Here is a 7,497-nt window from a genome sequence, read left to right as displayed (position 1 = left end):
TAAACTTAGAAGGGAAGCAAGAGGGAAGAGAATACTGGGAGAAGAAGAATCTGAAGAAGAATCTGAGGACAATTTTGAGGAAGCTCTAGATCTCAACATGGATAGAGAAATTCACAACCATGAGAGAGCTGATGGAAATAATGCCATTCCAGAGAGGAGGGTTCTTGGTTCATACATAAACCCAACCTCTGGGAATTGTGGTAGCAGCATTCAGAAACCACCCATTCAGGCCAACAATTTTGAACTCAAACCACAGCTAATATCACTGGTGGAGAATCATTGTTCATTTGGTGGGAGTGCTAATGAAGATCCAAACCAACATCTCACAAAATTCCTGAGAATTTGCGACACTGTGAAGTCCAATGGAGTCCAGGAAGATGCCTATAAACTGCTCTTGTTCCCATTTTCACTTAGGGACAAGGCAGCTAAGTGGCTGGAATCATTCCCAAGGGGGAGCCTAACAACCTGGGATGAGGTGGAAAGCAAGTTTCTGGCACGTTTCTACCCCCCACAAAAGGTCAAGAGGCTTCGATCTGAGGTTCAGACTTTTAGACAACAAGATGGTGAAACTCTCTACGAGGCATGGGAGAGGTTCAAGGATTTGACAAGGAAATGCCCACCAGACATGTTCCATGACTGGGTGCAATTGCATATTTTCTATGATGGACTTTCTTATGAATCAAGGAAGGCTGTAGACCATTCATCAGGAGGTTCATTGAACAGGAAAAAGACTGTGGAAGAAGCCATTGAAGTGATTGAGACAGTGGCAGAGAATGAGTACTAATATGCTTCAGAGAGACACAACACTAAGGGAGTCATGGAGCTGAACCATGTTGATACAATTCTAGCCCAAAACAAGGTGTTTGCCAAGCAACTAGCAGAGCTCACCAGGAAATTAGAAACAAATCAAGTGGCTGCAATACACACACAAGATCAAGAGGAAGTAAGCACTGAAGGAGGTGATTGGGAAGAGGCCAACTATGTGGGAAATCAACAAAGGCAACCATATGATCCACATTCCAACACTTACAACCCAGGCTGGAAAAACCACCCAAACTTTGGGTGGGGAAACCAGCAAACCCAACCACAAAACCACAAACCTTACAACCCCAACCAACCTAACAATTCCACATACCAAAACTCCAACCAAAGATCATACCAAGCCACACAAAACACTTACTCCCAACCACCATATCATGGCCAAAATAATCAACCTGCCCAACCTAATCTGAACCAACAATTTCAAGATCAATTAAACAGGATAGAAGGAATGCTTGCAAACATGGGTCAGGACATAAGTGAGTTGAAAAGCTTTAGGGATGATGTGAGATCTACCTTAAGGAACCATGGTGAAAAACTCAAGAGGATGGAGTCTCGAGTAGGAGAGCTATCTCAACAGGCCCCCAAGTCAACTGCAGTGTTCCCTAGTGACACAGAAAAGAATCCTAAAGGGGAACAAAAGGGAGTGAGATGGGAAGAATGCAAGGCCATCACCATATTGAAGGAAGTCTCAGAAGAAGAAGGAATCAGACCCTCAGAACAGGAGCCAGAAATCTTGAAGGAAGGTGTGGAAGAAGCTAAGCAAGAAAGTGAAACTGAGCAAGCCAAGGAACTGCAAAATAAAGGCATGCTGGAAACATACCAACCAAAAATACCATTTCCTCAGAGGTTAGGAGGAGGTGAAAAAGGGAAAACATATTCAAGGTTTTTAGAGACATTTAAGTCTCTCCATATCAATATTCCCTTTCTTGAGATTCTCCAGCAGATGCCTACACATATCAAGTATTTGAAGGAATTGCTGAGCAAGAAAAGAGTTTTGAAGGGAGGACAAACTATAATAATGAACAAAGAATGCAGTGCCCTCATCAAGAAGGACATATTCTCTAAGAAAACAGACCCAGGAAGTTTTCATATCCCCTGCATCATAGGGGAAACAAAAATTGACAGAGGATTCTGTGATCTAGGAGCTAGCATAAATGTGATGCCTCTGACTCTTATGAAGAGGCTACAACTGAATGAGGTGAGATCCACTGATGTAATCATACAACTGGCTGACAAAACTCAGAAGCAAGCTGAAGGGGTAGTTGAGAATGTGCTGGTGAAAGTGGGAAATTATTTCTTCCCCACAGACTTTGTCATTTTGGACATGGAGGAAAGCTACCTACACCCTATCATTCTGGGAAGGCCATTTCTAGCCACTGCTAGAGCGCTCATAGATGTAGAACAAGGAGAGCTAATTTTGAGAATACATGATGAACAGCTCATTTTCCATGTTTTCAAACCTGCATCTGAGCCTGAACCAGAACCTGAAAAGCCTAAGGATGATAGTAGCCATCTGTGTTTGGAGGAAAGCAATTCAGCAGCTGAAACTCTGAAACAGTCCTTGGAAGGCAAACAAGAATTGCAAGAGTTAAAGCCACAAGAATCAATAGAAACAGATCAGAAGGATCCTCCTGGCATAAGGGTCAATGAAGAAATCCTCAAGAGAGAGGGAAGAATTGTAAAAAAATTGCCAAGAGGGTGGAGAAACAAGAAAATTCCCACTGAAGGTTTCTCTCCGGGAGATAAAGTGATATCAAGTCATTATCTGCCAATCCCACCTGGCCTCAAAACCATTCCTTCCCAGCTCCCTCAAGTGTTCACAATCAGGAAAGTTCTTTCTATGGAACATTTGGAAATCATGAAGGAATCAAATGGGGACGTTTTCATAGTGAGAGGAGAGGACATCAAGCACTACAATCCACCCTAACAAGGGACAACCGTCAAGCTAATGACGTTAAAGAAGCGCTTGTTGGGAGGCAACCCAACCTGAGGTAATACTCCTTTGCTGTTTCTTTTAATTGTTTCAATAAAAAGGTGAAGTAGTTTCTGTGCATTGCAAAGAATTAAGTTTGGTGTTTCACACCAAACAATGAATTCGTGGATCAATAATTCAAAGGGGAATGTGTGACTCTAAGTTTGGTGTTCCACCATACAGATCAACTGAACACAACAACCTTTGAATTATATGAAAGGAACAACCATTCTAAGCAATCACAGAAATGCTTAAAATCCTTAGCAGCAACTTCATTCCAAGGAGAATTCAAGGATTCAAAGAGCAGAGGAGTAAGTAGGAGACTAAGTTTGGTGTTCACACACCAACTTAAGACTCAGACACTTGCCCATACATAGTTGAGCTAACCACTCAAGTGCTTGAGAAGCAAGCGACTTCATCACTCTTTGCAGGAAAGGAAACAAGGATCTTAGAAAGAACATGAAGCAACAACTAGGAGAAGAAGGAGAAATCAAATTGTTTCCTGGCAACAAAGAGAAAACAAGAAATTTCACAAGGTGGTGTTGTTCCTTGACCATTCTTTAAAAGGCAAACAAAAGCATGCTTGTTCTGGTTTAAACTATAATTGTTGAATCTTTCTGGAATGTGAAGTTTTTAGTATGAGTGTTGGTTTACTGCTTTGAATAAAGTGAATGCCTAGATGTTTGGATATAACTTCACCTTCTTAAACAAATGCTTGCCATGCTTGTTCTGTTTCCAAAAATAAATGAAAAGTTTGAACAAAAGTAACTTGGCTCAATTAGTGACAAATCAAGTAGAATTAAGTGGTGGTATGCATGCTTGATTGTTTAGTCAGATCACTGGAAATTGAGTGTAGAATTATCATTTTTGTATAGAAGTTTGAATACTGTCTATGGATCTTGATGAATAAATGTCTTTGGCCATGAAAAAGAAAGAAAAAAAAAAAGAAGAAAAAGCCACTGAAAAAGGGCAACCAAAAAGAAAAAAAAATTTGAGAAAATAAGCTAGGCACCAATGGTTTGAACTTCTGAGACAAATGCCTGTGGTGTTTATGTATTAAGGATATGCTTGGATGAATAGGTTCTGAGGAGTGTTTCAACACTTGATAACTTGGGTTAACTAACCCGGAATTATCAACCAAAAGTCCATTATCAAGAGCAACCTAAATACAAAACATTTAGTCACACAAAGAGGTGCTGGGCACCAATGTCTCAAGAAGAAATGTGAACTAAAATGCCTGTAGTGGATATGTGTAGTGCACTGATAAGAAAAAGAAAATGCCAAAGGCTTGTGCAACGCATGACACTGAGCAAACAAGGAGCAAAGGAGCTCTAAGAAAAAGAAAAACAAAGAAGGGAAAAGTGCCAAGGACATAAGAATAACAAGAGGTCATAGCAGTGTTTGATGGATGCAATGAAAAAGTGATAATCTTACCTGATAAGAATGAAAAAGTGATGCTGCAACTTTCTGCATAAAACCCTTCTGATGAACTTCAAATGCTTGCTAATATAGCCAATGTAATTGCTTTCTGTTTCATACTTTCTTCTCAAATAACTCAGGACTTGCTTAGGGACAAGCAAGTATTAAGTTTGGTGTTGTGATGCCAAGGCATCTTAGGCTAGTTTCACTAGCATTTTTCTGTTAGTTTTAGTTGTTTTATGCATTTTCTTGAGCTTAAAGTAACCAAGAATGGTTAAATGAATAACAAAGCAATGAACCATCCAAACAGTATGATTTTGATGCAAATTTCATGAGTTTTTAGTTATATTACTTGAATGCTATGAATGAAAGATTTCTCATGAAATTTTGCAAGACTTTGATGCAATTGTTTGGATGATTTCAGGGAAGAAGAGGCTAGGCAAGGAAGCAACAAAATCAATAAAGGAAGCTTGAATATCACATGTGGAGTTTAAGCTCCAGTTTAAGCTTAAACTGGAGCTTAAACGCCAAAATCATGAAAGCTGAGGAAAGGGCTGAAAGTGGCGTTTAACCTCCAGTTTAACCTTAAACTGGAAGTTAAACGCCAGAATTGAAAGCACCAGGGAGCCATTTCCACGTTTAAGCTCCAGTTTAACCTTAAACTGGAGCTTAAACGTGTTCGACCATTCTCCTCCAGGGTTGCGTTTTGCATTTCCACGTTTAAGCTCCAGTTTAAGCTTAAACTGGAGCTTAAACGTGTTCGACCTTTACCCTCCAGGATGGCTTTCCTCCATTTCCACGTTTAAGCTTCAGTTTAACCTTAAACTGAAGCTTAAACGTGTTCGACAATTCCACACTCCAGGGTTGCCTTCTTCCATTTCCACGTTTAAGCTTCAGTTTAACCTTAAACTGAAGCTTAAACGTGTTCGACTTATATCACCTCCAGGAGTGTCCAACGTTTAAGTTGCAGTTTAAGCTTAAACTGCAACTTAAACGCCACTAATTGAAAAGGTTTCTGGGCCAAAGATATTGCAGTTTAAGTTAGCATTTGAGCACAAGCATTAACTTAAACGTACTCTGGTATGAAACCCAATTGAATATCATGGTTTATGGGATTGGGCCTGAAGAATTGATGAGTCTGGGATTTCAATTTGTTGAGTCATGTGTCATTACTTGATTATCACTAAGTTGGCTCAATGAATGTTACAGAATTGGATCAGCAACCTCATCAGGATTATGGATCATAAACCCAAAGCAAAAGGAAATCAGGGAAAAGCCTCAAAGCCCAAGAAACACAACAGAAGCTCAATTTAGAAAGTGTATAAATAGGATAGAATTTAAGTTTGACAGAGAACTTTGGAGGACTTTTGATCATTTTTCTAGTTTTCATACTTTGTAATTGAATTCAGAGCTATGACTCACTAAACCCCCTTTCATTGGGTTAGGGAGCTCTATTGTAATTCAATGAATCAATAATAGTTTTTATCTTCTTCTTCAATCTTTTCTCTTGAATTTTGTTAGAAAGCTTCTCGATCTAATTCCATTGGTTAGTTGTCTTGGGAAAGAAACTATCCATAATTGGAATCCTTCGGAACCTTGGGAAAGGAATGGAGGATTCATGCTAGAGAAGCTTTCTCACAGTGAATTGGATTGGGGTTTGGATGGATATTGTGACATGTAATCCTACCAAATTGTGGTTCATGAAACTGTGTGGTATAATCAGAGATCGAGCATTATCTCTTCTTATGAACATTTAAACCAAGGGATTGGGAATTTGTTTGTTTTTAGAGAGAATTGGTGAGCCAAGGGATTGGGATCCAATCATATAAGATTGCCAAGCAAAATTCAATGAATGCATTGGTTGAGGAAGGGATAAAGATGTTTTGATTCGGAGATCTCAATATCTCCTGAAACCCAATGAATTCCCCATTTCTGATCTACCACTTTCTCTTTACATTCTGCACTTAAATTCATGCAATCACCCCGATCCCCTTTTAATTTCAGCAATTTAGCTTCTAGCTCTTTAATTCATGCAATTTAAGATTCCGCAAATTTCAATTTCTTGCCATTTACGTTTCCCGCCAATTTTACATTCCGCAATTCTCATCTAAATCTTGATTCTGCTCAACTAGAACACACTTCTAATCTGAATTGCTCACTCAACCAATCCTTGTGGGATTCGACCTCACTCTATTGTGAGTTTTTACTTGACGATAACCGGTGCACTTGCCGGAAGGAATTTTTGCCGATCGTGCAATTTCCTAAAATCGTAGCTATCAAGTTTATGGCTATCAGTAACCTAAACTATGAACAAAATCAAAGAGTAAACGAATTAACATTCTTACCTTCTCATATGAGTCATTAATGGTTCAAGTATCATCCTCACCCTCAGCTCCAAAATATGATGCCCCATCTTGTGTATTCCTTCAGCTATTGGGGTTTAACTAGCAAGATACTCGATTATGGTCTATCTGACGAAAAAGACCACACTTTTTAATGCATTTCAGTGATATGTGGTTTGTGTCCTTTCTTTTCCGCTTTGAATATCGAGCCATTTGTGGGTCCCTGACACACCGCTCTAGTGTCGATAACTCTTCGATTTTATTCTAACCTCTGAGATCACCATAATCTTTTTTCTGTTTTAGATCCAATATCTCATAATGAAGTTTATCTGTCATGTCAACAAATTATGCTTCATCACAACAAGTCAGGACACACATTTCCCTACAAAGATCATTCAGCATCCAAGTGCGGCACGTGATCGTTGAATTCCAGCAAAATGGTTTTTTCTCCATAAATGCCCTTACTTTGGAGCGAGCTTTCTTCGATGAACGATCTAAAACAAGACTGTCTGACATATCAATCAACTTCACATATGCTAGCACTGCTACAATATGATCACACAGTATATCCAAAGACTCCATCCACAAGCATAGGCACTTAAAAATGGAACTGTCACAATAGTGAGACACTTGCCACTCTTTACGAGAACTGCTTGACCGAGACATTATGTAAATCTCACAAGTTGGGTTCAAAGTACATGTCTATTAGTAGCAAATTTCTCCAAATCATGCAGCAGACTTGATAGCACTAGATCTCCAACCATAGATAACATATTAGAATGTGCTTGTCAAGACCTCATTTGGGATATGCAATGCATAAACTATTCTAAAAGTCCCTCAAATTATGCCGAGAGTAGACTAATTTACCAAGCATAGAGTGCAGTCCCTCGCATATAGGCATAGAACGAAAACCCCAAAAAAATGGTCACGAATATGTGCAGT

At 39.3% G+C, this 7,497-nt stretch overlaps 1 non-coding gene across 1 annotated transcript; it reads right to left on the bottom strand.

Moving 5' to 3' along the window:
- Positions 1-523: 523 nt before the first annotated feature.
- LOC130978810 (small nucleolar RNA R71) lies at positions 524-627 on the bottom strand. Its single transcript, XR_009086423.1, has one exon. It is a non-coding gene; the product is annotated as a small nucleolar RNA R71 (small nucleolar RNA).
- Positions 628-7,497: the final 6,870 nt, after the last annotated feature.

This window comes from Arachis stenosperma, chromosome 4 (genome assembly GCF_014773155.1).
Source record: "Arachis stenosperma cultivar V10309 chromosome 4, arast.V10309.gnm1.PFL2, whole genome shotgun sequence".
Lineage (NCBI taxonomy): Eukaryota > Viridiplantae > Streptophyta > Magnoliopsida > Fabales > Fabaceae > Arachis > Arachis stenosperma.
This window is presented reverse-complemented; position numbering and strand designations above follow the sequence as displayed.